Source organism: Triticum dicoccoides, chromosome 6B (assembly GCF_002162155.2).
Source record: "Triticum dicoccoides isolate Atlit2015 ecotype Zavitan chromosome 6B, WEW_v2.0, whole genome shotgun sequence".
NCBI lineage: Eukaryota > Viridiplantae > Streptophyta > Magnoliopsida > Poales > Poaceae > Triticum > Triticum dicoccoides.
This window is the reverse complement of record NC_041391.1, coordinates 594,319,958-594,340,695: the sequence shown is the minus strand read 5'-3', so window position 1 is coordinate 594,340,695 and position 20,738 is coordinate 594,319,958.

Here is a 20,738-nt window from a genome sequence, read left to right as displayed (position 1 = left end):
GAATCAATATAGCATCCTAAACTCACAAACATAACATGGCAAAACTACAATGCAAAAAATAGTGTAACATGATCAAAGTGGAACTTGGCTTGGTTTTTTGTTGACACTGGTGCACTACTCACATTCACAGGGGTTGCACTTCTCATAATCTAACGTTGACAGAAAATAACACATATCAATCATAAACACTCAATTCATGCAAATGGAAAACTTGCATGAATGCAAAAGCACAAATCACACATCACATGTGTTGGATTGCTTCGTTTGGTTTCATTCAACTTGGCCTTTCCAATTTGTGTTCAGGGTTTGGTTGATATTTGACTTCATTGCAATATTCATTTAGGGTTAGCTAACTAGATTCAAATCCTAATAGGTTCAACTTGCCATCTTAGTTTAATATTTATGAAGCCTAAATGATTTAACCTCATTAGTTAATGCAACTTGGTTTGAATTTGAAATTTGACTTGCACTATTTGAAATTGTTTGACCTAAGTTTGACTCTCCTGAAATTTATTTCTTCTATGCCATTATGATATATTTATTAAATTTAACTAACCCATTCATTATTCTACTATTTTATTTTACAAAATAATTTGGGTTTATCATTAAATTTCCTCCAATTCAAACTATGATTCAAATTATTTTCAAAATATTTATTTGATGTCTTGTTATATTTCAAATAAGTCTAGGAATTATTCTAGTTGAATTTGGTTTATTTACAAAATTTATTTCACTAATTAAATTCAAATATATGTGAAATTAGGGTTGTTAAGTTTCTGTCCGCAAACAATTTTGTATATTTTTACCAACATTTGACTAAATTAAACTACATTTCACTAGTTCCAAAATGCAAAAAGAATCACCTATTTTGGATTTGTAGATTAAAAGTTATGCCCTATTTAGTACTTAAACTATTCTGTTTGAAATTCAAATTTACCTTTTCTGAAATTATTCTGAAAGTTCATGTCCTAAAATTTATTTGGAAAGATGAGCGCGTAGCTGGGCGCGTCATAGTTGAGCTTGCGGCCACCGAAGGCGTGCAGCAGGCGCGGGGTCGTCGGGGCCGCGGACGAAGCGCTGGATGAAGGTTTTCCACCGCTGCCCCGCCGCCAGCTCCGACCACTCACTACAGAAAAAGACACATCCATGACATTTTGGGCCGAACGAACATTTTTTCTATCATACTTATGACACTTCTATGATGATAATTATGACAAAACCCTGTATCATCATAGATATGGTGGGCTCCTACTTCTATGACAAAAAATCATGACAGCAAATGGGCTTTTCGTCTTGGGCGGGCCAGAGACGCACCTGTATGACATTTTTGGGCCATTCATGACAGAAAAATTCGTGGTAGAAGCGAGGGCGAGGAAAATTTCAGGGACTTCCCGGTTACGGTGGGTGGTCGGGACCGAGCGATGCACGAAGGTTTGCACGTTTCTCTCGTACACGTATGCACGTGTGTGCAAGGCGTTGTGCTTTAACTAAATCCGATCAAGGCGTTGGCTCTAACTGAACCCGAGCGATTGCACTAGCTACGTTACTGAAGCCCGATCGACCCCTTACTATTAACTGAACCCAAGTGATTCCTTCGCTACTGCTGCTAACTGAAGCCGATCGAACCTGCTGCCTCTTGATGAACAGTGAACGTGGGGGTTGGTTGAACGAGTCGAGACATACGTGGTTAGGGTTGGATGAACAGTTCCCGGTGGGGGTTGGATGAGCAAGATCCCGTGGTAGTAGAGGCCGTTTCCGCTGGATGAATAGGACCCCGATCGAGGAGGTGGGGGTGGATGAACAGTTGCCGGTGGAGGGAGCCCGCGGAGGGCAGGTTGAACAGGACCCTGTGGAGGGGCTGGTTGAACAGGACCTCGTGGAGGGCTGGTTGAACAGTAGCCGGTGGAGGCTGGATGAATAGGACCCCGTGGGGGCTGGATGAACAGTTGCCCGTGGAGGCTGGAGAAAGTCGATGGTGGATGAACAGTAGCAGGTGGAGGCTGTAGGAAGTCGATGGTGGATGAATAGTAGCCCCGTGGAGTCCCGTTTTGCGGTACGCCACACCCCTCCCGATGAACAGGACCCCCGTTTCGACCGTAGGAGGTCGAAGAGAAGTCTGTTTCCTCCGTTTTACGGTACGCCACACCCTTCCCGATCAACAGGACCCCGTTTCGACCATAGGAGGTCAAAGACAAGTCCGTTTCCTCCATTTTGCGGTACACCACACCCCTCCCGGTGAACAGGACGCCATTTTGACCGTAGGCGGTCAAACAGAAGTCCGATTCCTTCACTCTACGGTATGCCAGGCCTCGTTTCGGCTGTTCCGTCCAAGCCGGTTGGCTCCCGATGAACATACGACGCATTCCGACCCAGTCTGTTGCCTCCCGATGAACATGACGCGTTCCGACCCAGTCACTTGGCTCCCGGCGAACACGACGCTGTTTCCTCCGTTCCGACTCAGCTGGTTAGTTGAAGATGAACAGGACAACGTCGCTGCCGTCCGTTGCCTCTCCATGTACACGAGCACTGGCCGTCTGTATGCACGAGTATGCGTTTTGAGACCCCGCTCATATGTACATACGTGGTCGTATTTTTTGGCGTGTGGCTGCATGTACATGTACACGGTTTAGACGGGACAACCTGAACTACTACATGGGCTCTACTATGACATGTGCTGCTACTTAATCGGCCATGGTTCATCATTGCAAAGCGACCGATCGACCAGTATGTGTGTTCACGTTCGCGACAAGACATACAACGCTACGTAAGCTTCGACCGGGTGGGTCCGAGCTGTCAGGGAGGATAAGCGCGCATTTCCTTGCATGCGAAGATATAGCTGCTGGGTCCTAGCTATCAGTGGGGGAATCATTTTTTTTGCCCGTAATAAGGACACACTTCCTTGCTTGCGAAGATGTAGCTGGTGGGTCCCAACTGTCAGGGGGAGAAAACATTATTTTTCAGGGTAAAATGGATCATGTTGCATGCATGCGTCCATGGGCGTGGTGCGTCCCCGCTGTCATCCTCTCATGTACATTCATCTTCCGATGACTCTCGTTTGTTGACTATGTTGTCCACACCGTGCCGAGCGCACCAAGGCGGGTGGACGACGGCGAGGCCCTAGACTAGAACGACCCGGAGATGGGGAAGACGCGACAGTGGAGTCACAGATGGCGAGGAGTGGAAAACTTGACTGGTTCCAGTGCGCGGCAGCACTGCAGCCCACGGGAGATAGGAGCAAGAACAGAGGTTGAAGAAGAAGCACGGCTGTTGGATTAAAATCCAACAGTCCAACTGCCAGAATCATTTGTTGATTAAGTTGACAAAGCCCTGCGTACGCGTCAGCTTAGTAGGCCCACAAGTCAGCCACCAAATCTGCCGGGTCCCAGCTGTCATCGGGAGGAATAGGTTTTTTCGCATAACAAGGAGGCACATCCTTCCATGTGAAGATACAGCCGGTGGCCCCAGCTGTTAGGGGGAGGAAACATTTTTTTAGCTTAATAAGGAGGAACTTTCCTTGCGTGCTACCATGGACCTCGTGGGTCCCAGCTGCCAGGCTCTCCATGTACAGTCCTCTTCCAATGACTCTCGTTTGTTGACCACGTCGCGCCGAGCGCAGTGAGGCAGTGGATGACGGTGAGGCCCCGGACAGGAACGACCCGGTGATGGGAAGACGTGGTGGTGGATTTGAAGATTGATAGGAGTACAAGGGTTATAACTTGTTATGGTGCGGCGTGGGGCTGTAGTCGGTGGAGAATAACAGGAGGTATGGAGGGGTGGAGGGATAGCCTGGCCAGCGGTGGGTTAGCGCTTTGCAGCAATGCATGCTAAGCAGAGCCGCTAGCCGCCGGAGGCTAGAATAGGCGGTCCTGGCGACACTGGAGGAAGAAGACGAGAGATTGAAGGTGCACGCCGGCCGTTTGATATAAATCCAATGGTTGTGGATGTCAGAATCATTTGTTGACCAAGCTGACAATGCCTTGCATAGGCTTGGACCTATTGTCCCACATGTTAGCTTGCAAAAATGTGGCATATATTTAACCCATGTTTCTAGAACTTACAGTCCATTTGCTGTGCTGGGTGAACAAATAATTTCGTGTCAATGCGGCCCATTTAATATTTTCTAAGAAATCCCAGCCCATTTGCACTTTCTTGAAATACACAAATTAGCTGGGCTTGTTCTATATATAATGTTAGGTTAGAAGGAGCAATTAATATCAAAAAATAAACTGGAGAGACACATTTTTTATATATAAAATTAACAAATTAGCGAGTTATTGCTCAAAAGAAAAATGAGCGTGTTATTATTACATTGGTCCTTAAAATCGTCACAAGCTTTTGTACGCAATCACCAGGATTTTCCTTGCCCGTGAGTCAAAAACAACTAGAATTTTCCTTGCCAACTTCTGTTAAACATTTACTTTTATAAGTTAATAAGACGTGGGATGTTTTTATAATGTATATATAAGTCTCTATTAAATATACGACAATAGTAATACTATAAATATATATAATGTGGTTAGAAGAGAAAACATAAATTGGACACAACATTATTATTCTTATATATAGATAAATAGAACAGCGATCTGCATTTTATTAAAAAATACATTGGGTTGTCGATCTTTCAGAAAAAGTAAAACCTAGGCTGGGAGGCCCATAGGCCGGTACGTACATGATGGACCTCAAAAAATAAGTTGAAACCACTGTCTCGATATGTCGTGGGCTATGCATGTTAAATACAAAACCCAGGCCTAGCTGATACTTGTTCGCCCTATGGAAAAAATGATACCAGCTAGATCCCCGATACCCCTTTCCCGCAACAAAAAAAGAAAGATCCCTGATACCCCTGGAAGAAAGCTTCCCGATGACATCATTGGAAATTTATTTTGTTTATTGACTATAGGTTGACAAACCTGTGGGCCCCAACGTCAGTATACAATTAGGAGGAAGTTTTTTTTCCAATGAGGCACTTGCTTGCGTACAGCTTGGACCTGGTGGGTCCCCACTATCAGTCTCTTGGCGTACAGTCCTTTCCCAATTCCTCTCATTTGTTGAGCATGTTGACAACGACATACGGCGGCGCCACGGCGAGCACACACGGACTGGAAAGAACCGCAACCGGGGAAGATGCCTTCATTCTGCAGTCGGTGGCTGCAGCCCTCTCACCCAAAAGTTGTACTGCTGGGTTCGATTCCAACTGGTGCAGTTGAAAAATATCTAACACTTGCCAAAAATTCGTCCCTACTTTACCCAGTTTTCGCACACTCACCATTGTCTTGCCATTTTCAAAATAGCATATCTTTTTGACTTTGCATCATGTGAAGATGTGCTATACGGAATGTTGATCAACATGATGTTAACTTGTTGTTAGTTCCATTTTTTGCCATGAATAAAATTTCCAGCATTCTGTTATCCATGTTTGAAAAGTGCCTGTTGATTTAAATGCTCTGCCTCTGAAACATGCAATTTCTTATCTGAAAATCACTTGGACAAGCAGCCATCAATGATGTTAGATTCGATGCCGCGCTTCTTCAATCCCCCGGCAGTGCAAGGGGGAAATAAACTTCCGTCCCGTGCTGCCGGTTGAGGAATGGAGCAAACTGGATTAAAGAGGGGTCCGGCGGCGCGACTGAAGAAGCACATCAGACGCGATTATTTTTCTCAGTGGATGGCTCTCGATGGAGTTTTTTTACTTGCGTCTGCACCATACAACTTGTATTTTTAGCCTCCCAGTCCATGGTGGACCAGCAAACCATTTGCTGGGCGGGCCAGCCTACAGAGAGCATCACTCGATTTTTCATCAAGCCCCCAAAACAACATAGTACTATGTTAGTTTTGTGGCCGAAAATATCATGGCAGGGGTTGAGCGGGGGAGGGGGGAAGACAGAGTAAAAATATGAAAAAGAGCTGATGCACCGTTGCTACCCTAACAAGCAAGTGAAATTCTTCTAGGGAAGGTGTGAAGTTGACACCCACGCATCACAAATCCCACGGTAGACATACTAACAAGTTCACACACAAGTACAACAGAAAAGCTAAACATTCGTATCAAACTCAGGTTCATAGGACAAGTTCATATTCATAGCCAACATTCACAATCAACAACTCAAAAGATTCATATATACACAAGTTCAGCATGTCTGTGCATCCAAATGATTGATAGATCACAGACAATATTCATAGATAATTCAGAAAAAGATCCAGATATATGCATGTTCAGTATGTTTATGCATCCAAATGATTGAGATCACATTGAATATCATCCATGGACAAACTTTAATTACCTAGGGTACAGACTGCTAAATGGTGTTCAGTCAGTGGTACTTCTTGCTAAAATTAATGCTTGTCCGAGTAAATTTTCGAGTACATAAGAGGCAGCACAGACAATCTGAACTTTGCTTGTAGGTTTATCCTCGAGATAGTGCCTCGATGCAAAGGGGCGAGAGAGGTTTGAGCAACTTGGCCACTACTTTCATCAAACTTGTTTACTGGCTCATCTTGGTCCTGTTGCTCGCCAAAGTTCTACATTGCAGACAAGAAAGGAGACGGTCGATAAAATGAACCACCTAAATTTTTTGTGCAGTTCAACTGAAATGGAGCATCCGTGGCGTGCAGAGTGATTAAGTGCCAGATGAATATACACGTCAACTAACTTGTCTAGAATCTTTAGACTCCATGCCATACAGTTCGCTACCATATGTGCCGATAACCAAAAGGGAGAAGTTGGGACCAAATACTAGACTGCGTTTTTCTGGGCTATGATCGAAGCAATATTTTTGGCATTCACTCCTAATACTTGGAGTTTGACAACTAGTTGATGCCGGTTGATACTCGAATGAATATACGCACTTCTTCTTGTCAACATCGATGCTTGTCTGAGTGAACTTTGGACTACATAGCAGCAACATAAGTATTTGTCCATCAGATCTTTTTGTGCAGTTGTACTAAAATTTCCCAATGTAATGATTTGCCTGCGAGTTCAGGCTCCAAGTTACTCCTTTATGAAATCGGCAAACAGTAGGACAAGACCAAATTACCAATACATATGACAAGCACGATAATCAGGATAAAGACCGGTACCAACCTGTGTGAGGTAGCATATCAAGTACTATTTCCTTTGACTGGAAGCCGAGATAAGCGACTAACAGGAAAGGAAGGAAGCAAGCAAGCCGAGACAAAGTGACCGACATGAAGGGAAGGAAGCGATCGAGGCAATGAAACACCCAAAGTTTTTGTGCACTTCCACCAAAATCGAGCATCCTTGTTGGCACATATATTGAGAGAGTGAGATTAACGTAATAGCGGGACTAGTTGATGAAACATACACTAACAAATAGAAGCACCCTCATTATCTTAATGGGTAAAGTTAGCAACATTGTAGTCTTGCTTAAAGAGAGGTATTACTTTATTTAATCAGTGCCAATTAGCTCAACACTCAAAGCATTGCCATGTATCATAGGTTGCAAAACTTTAACGTGCAAAGATAAAGGAGTTTCTCATGACAGTAGCAACATAGTAGTATGATACATATATAGGTACAACAAACTAATATGGCTGAAGGCCTTAGGCCGGTACCAACCTGAGCACAAAAGCTTATTCAAGTAGTCCCAGAAGAGATGATAAAGCACTCACTGGAATCACTCGATAGTATATATTTTTGTGCACTTCAAATGTATGGTTGAAATAACTCTTGTTTACCAGTGGTGAGATTATATCGAAAGATTATCAAGAACTTCCAGCAGAGTTAAAGCACTGGCTGGGATATAGTTCATTGTATTATGTTGTGCAGTTCCACTAAAATGTACGATTGGCAGAACATGATCCATGTTTGCACAAGTAGGAACAAGGTGAAACCTTCATTAGCTTAGTGAGAAAGGATAGAAAGACAATAGCATTATTATGTCATGACACTACCAAGATTCCCTCCCTGCTCCACCACACGTTTCACCTCCATGGACACAAATATACAAGTAATGATTCAACATAGGGTGCTACTAAAGATTTGTTTAACTCCGATAGGAAAATTAGGCAGTAATAAATTAGTGCTACTTAAGTACTCCTGATTAATTAAGTGACCTTGCAAGAGAGAAAACAGAAGTGGAAGGGCTCCCTGGAGGATCGTCTCACATGTAAGGGAGACATTACCGGAGCCCTTGAATGGCCTCGACAGAGGCCTCAGCTTCAGCAAGATGACCTTGGCACTGTTGATCGTGTAGAGCTGGGTCACACATGCATCCCGAATCCGGTTAATTAGTATGATGTGTCGTTAAGCCAAGTACTACTCTGCTGCATTTCTCTATCTATCTCTACTCTATTATCTATTACTCTTATACTCTTACAAAAAACAGAGTTGGTGATCTTGTTTTTAAGTGCATCTCGATGTTACGTGCAACGAACAGGCATCTAGCTAGTCTTCCAAGTAAATTAACACTAGTAGCAACACAACAGTACAAAAGCACTAGCAAGATGTCAGGATAACATAGGATGGTACCATCGAGTGATCTTCTTCATTTCCTCATTCTTCTTCTTCCTCTTCATGCTCTGTTTCTCTTTCTCGTCGCCAGTTGTTGAAACCAAGTACATGATTGGCCTTCTATTTTAGAATTGGTTTTGTCAGTGAGGGAATACAAGTGTACTAGTAAACAATAGCATTATTTTCTCATGGCAGTCCAAAATAGCGATGAACACATGCATTAAATATCATTCTTACCTAACGAAAGGTTATGGTGCCAATTTGGATGATGAAGATTGGAACACAGATCTCCCATTGTGCAGTTCCACCGAAATGAACCAACGTTTCCATTCTGACATTCCAGTTAAACAACACAAAAGTCACTTTTTTTAATAAGTGTTTTGTGCAGTGCACGAAAAGGTCCCAATAGAAACGAGGTGAAATGGATATCCCTGTTTACCAAGAAGCAACAAAGGAAATAGTCAGAGTCTCAAACAATTACTGGCAAAAACAATTGGCTAAACTTGTCATGTCTTATAACAGTGGCATGGCTTCATTTCACCTGGGGCATTAGATTAAGAACAATTAAATATTTTTTATAAGGGCATGGGACAGTGGGTGCACCAGCAGTCCAGCACCATGTACCTAAACCGGGGCATAAAGTGGTGATTTAGAGTTTGTTGCCCCAAGAAAGAAAGATCCAAGAAACATATCTAGGTTGGTCCCATTTTTGTTCACTCTAGCCACCTACTCCTATGTGTGGATAGCAAATCTAGTCCTGGTCATACCACTGCGTAAAGAGTTTTCCCTACATTTTCCTTTTAGACCAAGAGACAGGTTGGATGACCAGTATGTACTACTTTCACCCCCTTTCCTTCCTGTTTGTACCAAGTCCAATGTACATACTAAATTTCCCCCCTTTATTTTTTGTTTGAACCAAGTACAAGATTCGACTCCATGAAGTAGCTTTACCTCTAACAATAGGAAAAAATATTAGGTGACATTGGACCATCCGATCGAGAGGGGCTGAGAGGTAGAAAAGGATGCACATGCAGCAACGTCGCGAGCTGGGGAAGTAGAGCTAGGCCGGTTTCAAAGGAAGATATACCTGAAGGTCGTCGGGATGCGGATAGGTGGGCGGCGAGAGGCCGGATCCACCCACACTAGGGCAGCGACAAAGGGATCGGAGCACCTCCCACGCTGGTTCTCGGCCAGAGATAACGGTGCGGCCGGCAGGGGGTCTCCTCCATCGTTGTCGATGACGGCCTAAACGCTGCCCCTCCTCCCCTTCTCTGGTGGAGGGGGATACGTCCGGATCTGTAACCAGCGGTGAGGATAGAAAGATAGTGTCTACCACTGCTATCTTGTTTAGATCTGGAGAGGATGAGAGTGTGTGAATAGAGCAACCCTAGCAAGCAAGCATGGAGGCTCCAGCCTATATATATGCATATAGTGGGGTAGTTTTGTTTATTCACTCCATCAAAACAATCATTTAAAATTGTGTACGTGCCAGGTCGCTCGTTATTTTTTCGAGTTGTTGATTGTTTTTTGAGATAGCTACCCGCTTATTCCAAGTGGTGTTACGGTGTGCCAGGTCGCACTTTGTATCGTTCAAGTCTGGTATTATACCCTCCATTAAGTGAACAACGACCGTCTCGTAAAATTTGTGAACAAGCCCACGGCTAAAATTATCAGGAACATGGGCTACTCCAACATGCATTATTATTTATACTTTCTATGTGGGCCCCTTTGGTTCGTATTTGAACATAGTTTTCAATGATGTAATTTTTTGTGACATGCATGAATATTTTGTTAGTTAAATTTATAGTCAATATTTGGCACAAATTTATCATAGGGACAAATAAACTAGGATGGAGTATTGCATATGACTAGCCACTCTATCTACATGCGGGACATCAAAGCATCCGGGTCCACATGCCATCCACCAAATCACAGCGAAGTGCTACAGTCGAGACTCACCGGTCACCCCGGTGTGGCCATCATGACCCGTCATATCAGAAAACCCACACCTTTACCAGTAGTGGTAAAGTGGCCTCAATGTTGGACTGGATGAAGCAACCATCATTTCAGTGGAACGCTCGTTGAAGCCCTTTCTCCCCTTGAAGAAAACCTCACTCCAGGCTACTCACTTCTACCATTTTTCTTCTGTATGGATGAAGGAGAGGTAGGCGAATTAGTGATGCTACTATATTTTCATTCCAAGTATCTTCTTTTTGCCAAGCACCGATCGATTCTCACAGCCTATTCTTTTCCCCTTTTCATTGCGATTGTGGTTTCCTTTTGATTGCTTTTTGTTTATCAGTTTATTGATTTATCCTAGAGCACTAGGCAAAAGAGTTGCTGGCGGACAACCCACTCGAGGCAGAGATCTCCAAGAAGCAAGCACCAACCAATGAGTTGGCCATGTCGGCGGGCCAACCCATGGAGATAAAGAACTCCAAGAAACAAGCACTGGCCAAAGAGTTGACGGCGTTGGCAGACGAACTCCTCAAAGAAAGCTGGAAGAACAGCAAGGGCCCCATCGTGCCTACCCCAGAAACACTAATGGCCACCTATGAGAGGCTCAAGGCCGAGTTTGAGGAGATAGTCACTATTGAGAAGCAGTATTTCCCTGGCAAGTCAATGGTCCCGGGTGGGATGGGATCCCCCGATGAGCTGCACAAGGTAAAAAAATGGCTTACCATAGTTGTGGTTTTTGATTATTTGCAATGTGCTTGCTAATATGTTAGGGTTGTGCAGGTGTCGGTGGACGTCCTTGATGATTCCGATGTCGCGGTCCTTGCTGTGGACAACGCCCCAGAGATCGTTTTCGATGTCATGGTATATCCTGTGGACATCGCCCTAGAGATCGATTCCTATGCCACTGTCTGTGCTGTCATTGCCAGAGAGATCGATGATAAGAAACAGTTGGTCGCGCTAATCCTCCAAGCTAGTTTGCATTGTGTTTAATTACCAAAACGATGCGTGTTATCAAACCATCTTAGGGCTAGTGCACTGTCTTGTGTGGGCAGTACTTGCTACTTTTGTTTGATACTGAATCATCCGAACCCTCTCCGAGTTATGGAAACAGATGTATCCTCACCAGCTTTTGATGTAATATATAACATGCTTAGATGTAAGTTTGAACTATTTATCATATCAGCAGGGCTTGTTTGATGATTCTTGGTGTTAGTAGGCTAGCTACTATGCGAACTATAGTACTTGCAAAACACTCACCGAAGAGAAACGTTGGGGCTGATCAGCTCGTGGTACGCTTATAGGTCTGATCTGTCATTGATCGGCCAATAGCCCAAGCTCCTAAAATTGTGGCCTTAGCGATTGATCAAACAATAGTCCACAACTATACATTAATTCACATCAAAATCAAAGAGTTGGTTCACGTATACATTCAGGCCTCATTTAGTTCATAGGGTAGGAAAATTGTAGCAATAGGAAAGTCATAGGAAATGAGATGACATGTATCTTAAATCCTATGAGTAGGAATAGGAAAGGAGATGCCCTTTGATCACATCATAGGATTTTTTCCATTGAGTCTAGGCTAATGTTTATTTTCCTATGTAATGTGGAGGATAGGAAGAATTCCTCCATAGGAATATGATTCCGTTCCTATAAACCAAAAGGCCCTATAGAAATTTTTCCTATACAAATCCTATCCTATGAAATTCCTACAAGTTTCCTCTAAACCAAAGGAGGCCTCATGTTAATAGCCAGCAAAATTGGCACGTACTTGTAACATGCGTGAATTTGTAATTTTTTTGTTGGAAGCGTGAATGTGTAGTGACATTGTACTTTCAAAGTGGCTACAGGGAGTGTGTACGTGTGCTAGAGGGGTTGTGGGATGGAGAGAGATCTAGAGAGAGAAATACCCTCTTTTCTACTCCTAATCGTTAGATTGACAAATGATACTTTTTTAGAACACAAAATCATAGCAATACAGAGACGTACAAATCCTAGGCGGGCTAGTTTGGCCTAGTGGGTTTCAGTGATATGATGTGCTACAGTGTCGTCCAGTCTTCGCGTGTGGTAGCAGTATTGCGGGTACAACAAGTTTTCTTGAAGAAGCGGAATTCAACGAAGTCATGATGGTTCCTTTGTCACCAAATTACAGTGGGAAAGGTTAGGCTTGCGCTACGACCGGGGTGGACCAGGATAATTTTCTGCATGGCAGGTGGACCAGGATGGTCGACGTCCCACATGTGAGCTAATGAATGTATTCTTTCCGATATCGAGGATGAGCAACAAGCATTCATTATTTATTTTTTATGAAAGCTATTGTCTCCACTGTTATGATGGAGGAGTGTGAAACACGGCAGCCCAGTGAACTTGGCATGGGCACAACTCCCTCCTTCCTCATGTACCATAGTGTTGACTATAAGGTTGGCTATAATGTTATAACTTTTTATCGCTTTCTCTCTATCTATTTCCTCTCAGATGTTTTTACCTTCTTTTTTCAGACACAATTGTTTTTTATACTTCTTTCTTTTAGAATTAGTTTTTTTATACCTACGAGCACGTGTAGAGACGGGCTCTTGCAGAGCCCACTCCTTGACTTTGTCAATGCCTCTCTCTCCTCCACATAAGGCCCCTCCCAATGCTCCACCTTGTATAGGTGCTAAGCCTTCCACGTAGGAAAAATATATGATGTGGCAAGTTATTTAAGAGGAGAGAGATGAGTGTGGTGACCCTAGGAAGAAACAATGCTAAGCGCGTGAACCTAGGCAAAATATTTGAAGGAAGGAAGCCCACCAATACATGAAGAGCCTTAGTTGCTAAATCATTAAATGAAGCAAGCTTAGCAACCATAAGCTAAGCACCTATGCATTGGGGGGTATAGTTGCTAAGCTATTTAATGTGCTTAGCACCTCATCTAAGCACCCATGCATTGGCAGCAGCCTAAGTGGTGCATAGTATCATAGATTAGTATCATATATGGTCTCATTTATTGCCATGCAAGACACATAGAGCATAACATTAATTATGATATGATATCTACCTATGTTAGTATAACCCTCTCTCTCTTCTTTAATTGTTTGCCACATAAGTATGTTTGCAAGTCCCAAGTGCATGATAACGCTTATGTTACCCCTACTATGGCCAGCCTTATAGCCCAATATTGAATTGTGCTACCTACTTGCTATGAATGAATGTGGGCAGCTGGCGTCTAAGAGGGGAGCGCGCGCAGGATGGGGGAGGGGTTTTCTGGTGGGCCATGGCGGTCAGAAGCGGGTTTGGAAGCGGTCTGGACTCCCGCATGGCCCACCTCACATTATCACCATATTTCTTGGAGTCCGTGCGTGGCGGGCGGGCGATCTCTTCTCCCTCCTCCGTCTCTCTCTTCTCAGCCGACGCCCACCGAGCGATTAGATTTCAGCTATCGATGGTTTATTCAATTGCAGTCCCACATGTCAGTGAAAATGCAAGACAATGTGTGTCCCCTCTGGTGAGCGGCGTGCGAGCCAGACTGTTGGGGGTGCGACCCGAACGCAACAGGCGTGCTTGAAGTGTGCTGCCTTTTCCGTTTGAACTTCCAAAGCGTAACATTTTTGTGCTATCGATCGATAGAATCCAGAACAAAATGACGAGGGCGGGGCTTTCCCGCGCATTAGGCAGGCTAGTTTGAGTGGTATGGCGTGCTACAGTGCAAACAAAGCAAATTTCAAATTAACCGGATGAAATTCATTACATTTTGAAAACTTCTCCTATAAACTGGACGAAATTCATTACATATTTCACACAAACCGTACTAAAACCTACTGTAAACCTAATCTAAATGATCGGCGGGGCCCGACCACCATGTCCGACCATGAGCCCCGAGAACTGACGCTTTGGCTATTTACTTTGCCTCCTCATCCGCCTCGGCTTTGTCCAGCTCTACCTCGATAACCTCCCTCTTCGGATCACATGGTTCTGAATATTCCTGCCTCCATGTCACTGTCAAGCGGCTAATCAGCCGCTGATGTTTACCCCACCAAGCTTGGCGTCGACTGAGTGGAGGAGCAGTGGCCTTCCTAGGACCAAAGCGGTGGCAAACTACCATGTACTACTCTTCCTCGCTGCTGGCTACGCCCGCGCACGCGCACCGGCTTCATGGTCGTGGTGGTGGAGGGCGGCCGGAGGGGAGGCGGCGATGTCCTTCGTCTGCTCATGCGACAGTACGTCCAAGAGAGCTTTGGAGCGCGCCCGGAGCAGAGCCACTGATGTCCTTTGTCTTCTCTTGCGACTGTACATCCAAGAGAGCTTTGGAGCGCCAGGAGGCCATGGTTGGAGTGGTGCCGACAAAAGGAAGGGAATCGAAGGAGAATGACTGTGGGTCTTTGGCTATGGCTGGGAGTTGGGGTTGAAGTTAATATAGCGGGCGAATGGCAATGAGCCACGGCAGACGGATGGACGGCTGGCGCCGGAGTAGGTTCGTCGGCAGCCGCGTGTCATTAATGTGGGTGGCGGATGGACGGATGGCCGTGGTGTCGTTAACACGGAGTAGTCGCTTGCACCGGGATGGCGCGCGAGTGGCACTCTCTCATCCATCGCGCTGCTGCAATGTCGGCGCCAGTGAGAGGTCGCATCGGGCGTGAATGCGACATTGACGTTCTAGATCCATGGTGACCGTTTCAGGCGGGAAGCGCACGCTAGCGATGGAAGGGGTTTCGGTAAACTAGGGCGGTCAGACGCTGGCGTGGTGGTAAAATGTGAACTCATGGATGGCGAGCCTTTGAAGCGTATGCGGCACGTATAGACAACCAGGCATCCATGCAACCACTCTTGTCGCCAGCTAGCCTTCGATGACCACCATTAGACACCACACAACCATGCATAACTTACGAATAATGGACGAATTGATCAAACACACACTCGTGTGCAGTGGCACTATGATCGGTCACTCACGATACATATATAGGTACCATAGTACCCTCTCTAGCTACACAGTTTAATAGATTATCGTTGTGATGGATGATATACATGAGCAAGGCGCCGAGTCACGTCATCGTGTCGTGTGCAGAGCCATGGCTAATGTCGAGCAGCTCGGTTCCCAAGCACGAGTATGACGTTGGTGTTGAGCCAGGTGAATACATGCTCGGTGTACGCGGAGGCTGCCTGCAAACATCTTTTTTTGCGAGACTGCCGGGGCGCGTAGGTGATGGGCTCGCCGTTTGCGTTGCGCCATGAGCAGGACTTTGATTGAGAGGGAGACGTGCATGCATTAGCATGGTTTAACAGCGTGAGCGTGAGTGTCTGCATGCGTACATGCTACTTGTGTCTATGGACGGTGTAAGCTAATGTGTGCATCACATATAATATAAAAAAATCGGTTTGTGCATTTACGCAAAGTATTTCATTTTCATTTGGCTGACGAGTGTGCGTTGCAGTGATAAGTATGTGGTTTGATTCCTCACATACACATAATTTTGTTTTCTATTTCTTTGTCCACTGACAGGTAGGCCCACATAGATAGATAGATACAGAACACGAGCTGATGAGGCGCATGCGGACTGTTTGATTGGTCAACCAGACAAATACGGAGCTATACGCTGAGCCTGTGACCGCACTAGTAGAAAACATGGCTTTGGTCCAGGCTGGGCCAGCCCAGTAGTCCCAGTTCAGTCATGAACCGGGACCCATGGGGGCATAGGTCCCGGTTCATGAGGCCAGGGGGCCGGCCAGGCCTCATGGGGCATTGGTCCTGGTTCGTCTGGCCCCTTTGGTCCCAGTTCCAGACACGAACCGGGACCAATGGGCCTCGCTCCTGGCCCATAACCGTTGGTCCCGGGTCGTGGCTGCAACCGGGACCAAAGGGTGTCCTTTAGTCCCGGTTCCATCCACGAACCAGGACCAATGAGATGCCTATATATACCCCCTCGTCCGCGAGCAGAGCACTCCACTGCTCTGTTTTTTTGGCTAGCCGTTGGAGAGCTTTGTGGTGCTCTAGCTCACCTCCTATGCACATGAGGTGTTTGATGAAATGCCCGAGCCACACTTAAGCTTTCTCCTCTCGAAGCTCCTTGCCCAAGCTCCATCTTCCTCGAGATTTGTCTAGGTTTGGCGGTCCATCCTGTCCCGTCCCCGTCCTCACCGCTGTTGATCGCCCACGCCGATCTCATCGCCGGCACCACCGTGGTGAGCCTCTTGATCTTATCTTTTTTCTAAAAGAAAAAAGTTCTTACTTGTATTATTTAGATAGATACTTGTGTAGTTTTCTTACTTATTATTGTTTCTTATTATATAGTGCGATGGTTTTTGTATCCGCCTCCATCAGCCCTTGTCCTGTCTATGATTCGGATGTGGTATATATATTATCTTTTATAACTATTAGTTTCATTTAGTGTTTATGAAAATTGTGCCGAGCAATGTGACATATTTTTTTATCTAGGAGGTATGTGAACCAGAAATTCCAACCGACCCTATTGTCGAGAGGTTAAATTAGTTGAAGAAGAAAACAATTACTTGAAGGAAAAATTGCAAAAATTGAGGAGGAGGAGATGATACTGGAGTTGCATGTTGCGGTTGTCGTCGATGATCACAAGATCAAGATGGATGCAATGCGCTTGAAGATTAGAAAGATTAGAAAATATGCCATTCATACCGAGTCTTGGTATCATTATGCCGTTGGATGAATTGTTACTTGGTTGCGGTTATGATCGCATTTGTTGTTGCATTGAAATGTTTTACATAGTTTCAATGTATGGTTTAATTAGATGCTCTGGAGAGCTATATGTTGTTTAATGAGAACTATGCATGTACTTTGGTTTGAATGTGATGATGAACTTCTATTAATTTGGTCACTTATCTATTCATGATGTATGCAGATGAACCGACAATGGATGTATGGTAACAGACGCACCTCCGAGTACATTAAGGGCGTGAATAACTTTCTCGCAGTGGCTGAGGTAAACAAGCAGAATGGTTTATGTGTAGTCCATGCCCTATATGTGGGAATACGAGGTCTTACTCTGACTCGAAAACCCTTCACACCCACCTTCTTTATAAGGGTTTCATGCCACACTATAATGTTTGGACCAAGCATGGAGAAAGAGGGGTTATGATGGAAGATAGCAAAGAAGAAGAGGATGACAACTATGTGCCCCCTTAATACAGTGATGCTGCAACGGGGGAAGCTGAAGATCAAGAGGAACCAAACGATGTGCCCGATGATGATCTTCGCCAGTTCATTGCTGATGCAAAGAGACAGTGCAAAAGTGTAAAGGAGAAGCCGAAGTTCGATGGCATGTTAGAGGATCACAAAAGGGTTGTACCCCAATTGCAAAGATGGCAACACAAAGTTCTGTACCACACTGGAATTGCTGCAATGGAAGGCAGAGAATGGTGTACCTGACAAAGGATTCGAGAAGCTATTGAAAATATTAAAGAAGAAGCTTCCAAAGGATAACGAATTGCCTGATAGTACGTACGCATCAAAGAAGGTTGTATGCCCTTTAGGATTGGAGGTGCAGAAGATACATGCATGCCCTAATGACTGCATTCTCTACCGTGGTGCGTACGAGGATTTGAACGCATGCCTGGTATGTGGTGCATTGCGGTATAAGATCAGACGAGATGACCCTAGTGAAGTTGATGGCGAGCGCCCCAGGAAGAGGGTTCCTGCCAAGGTTATGTGGTATGCTCCTATAATACCATGGTTGAAATGTCTATTCAGAAACAAAGAGCATGCCAAGTTGATGCGATGGCACAGAGAGGACCATAAGAAAGACGGGAATTGAGAGAACCCACTGACGGGTCGCAGTGGAGAAAAATCGAGAGAAAGTACTGGGAGGACTTTGCAGGTGATGCAAGGAACGTCTGGTTTGGTTTAAGCGCAGATGGCATTAAACCTTTTGGGGAGCAGAGCAACAATCATACCACCTGGCCTGTGACTCTATGTATCTATTACCTTCCTACTTGGCTGTGCATGAAGCGGAAGTTCGTTATGATGCCAGTTCTCATCCAGGGCCCCAAGCAACCCGGCAACGACATTGATGTGTACCTAAGGCCATTAGTTGAAGAACTTTTACAGCTGTGGAATCGAAACGGTGTACATGTGTGGGATGATCACAAACAGCAAGAATTTAACCTACATGCATTGCTGTTTGTAACCATCAATGATTGGCCTGCTCTCGGTAACCTTTCAGGACAGACAAACAAGGGATATCACGCATGCACGCACTATTTAGATGACACCGAAAGTATATACCTGGACAAATGCAGGAAGAATGTGTACCTGGGGCATCATCGATTTCTTCCGACCAACCATCAATGTCAAAAGAAAGGCAAGCATTTCAAAGGTGAGGTAGATCACCGGAAGAAGCCCGCTGTCCATACCGGTGATCACATACTTGCTATGGTTAATGATTTACAAGTAATCTTCAGAAAGGGTCCCGGCGGACTATCTGTTGTGAATGACGCTGACGGACGCGCACCCATGTGGAAGAAGAAATCTATATTTTGGGATCTACCCTACTAGAAAGACCTAGAGGTCCGCTCTTCAATCAACATGATGCACATGACAAAGAATCTTGCATGAACCTGCTAGGCTTCTTGGGAGTGTATGGGAAGACAAAAGATACACCGGAGGCACGGGAGGACCAGCAACATGTGCACGAAAAAGACGGCATGCCTCCAAAGCAGTATGAAGGTCCTGCTAGCTACGCTCTTACCAAAGAAGAGAAGGAAATCTTCTTTGAATGCCTGCTCAATATGAAGGTCCCGTCTGGCTTCTCGTCAAATATAAAGGGAATAACAAATATGCTAGAGAAAAAGTTCCAGAACCTAACGTCTCATGACTGCCACGTGATTATGACGCAACTGCTTTCGGTTGCATTGATGAGGCTTCTACTGGAAATCTTTCGATTAGCCATTGTGAAGCTATGTTCATTCCTCAATGCAATCTCTTAGAAGGTGATCAATCCAGAAATCCTACCAAGGTTAAGGAGTGATGTGGCGCAATGTCTTGTTAGTTTCGAGCTGGTGTTCCCACCATCCTTCTTCAATATCATGACGCACGTCCTAGTTCATCTAGTCAACGAGATTGTCATTCTGGGCCCTGTATTTCTACACAATATGTTCCCCTTTGAGAGGTTCATGGGAGTCTTAAAGAAATATGTCCATAAGCACGCTAGGACAGAAGGAAGCATCTCCATGGGCCATCAAACAGAGGATGTCATTGGGTTTTGTGTTGACTTCATTCCTGACCTTAAGAAGATTGGTCTCCCTCAATCGTGGTATGAGGGAAGACTGAGTGAAAAAGGCACGCTAGGAGGGGACTCAATAATATGTAGGGATGGGCATTCTTGTTCTCAAGCACACTACATAGTTCTACATAATTCTACCTTGGTGACCCCATATGTCGATGAACACAAGAACATTCTGCGCTCCAAACATCCGGAGTAGTGTGACGATTGGATTACATGTGAACACATCAGGACTTTCTGTAGTTGGTTGCAAACACGTCTCAGGGGTGACAACACTGCTTCTAATGAGCTATACTTGTTGGCCAGGGAACCATCTTCGATGTATTGACTTACAAAGGGTATGAGATAAATAAGAATACATTTTACACGATCGCCCAAGATCAAAAGATCACCAACCAAAACAGTGGTGTCCGCTTTGATGCAGCAACCAAGAGGGGAAAGGACACATATTATGGTTAAATAGTGGACATATGGGAACTTGACTATGGACATGATTTTATGGTTCTTTTGTTTAAGTGCAAATGGGTCAATCTGTTAGGATGCGGGGTACAAGTAGACCCATAGTACAGAATGACAATAGTGGATCTGAACATTCTTGGGTACACAGACGAACCATTTGTCCTAGCCAATGATGTGGCGCAGGTTTTCTATGTGAAGGGCATGTCTACAAAACTGAGAAAAAGAAAAGATAAAGAAGCGAATACATCATACGATGAGCCAAAGCGCCACACAGTTCTCTCAGGAAAAAGAGACATCATCGGATTGGAGGGCAAGATAGACATGTCTGAAGATTATGGAAAGTTTCATGAAATTCCTCCCTTCAAAATCAAGGCTGACCCAAGCACCCTGTTAAACGATGAAGATTATCCATGGTTACGACGCAATAAGCAAAGGACACAAGCAAAGAAAAGTGAAGACTTTATGTCCACAACTATTATGATGATGCCTTTGATCTAGAATATCACTGTAGTTACATGTGAAGAAATGAAATGCCTTTTGTAACAGATGAGTTTCCATCTGAAACCCTGATACTTCGAAAGAGATTGTCTATTTTGTACACGAAGTGCATCTAGTTTTTGTTTTAACCC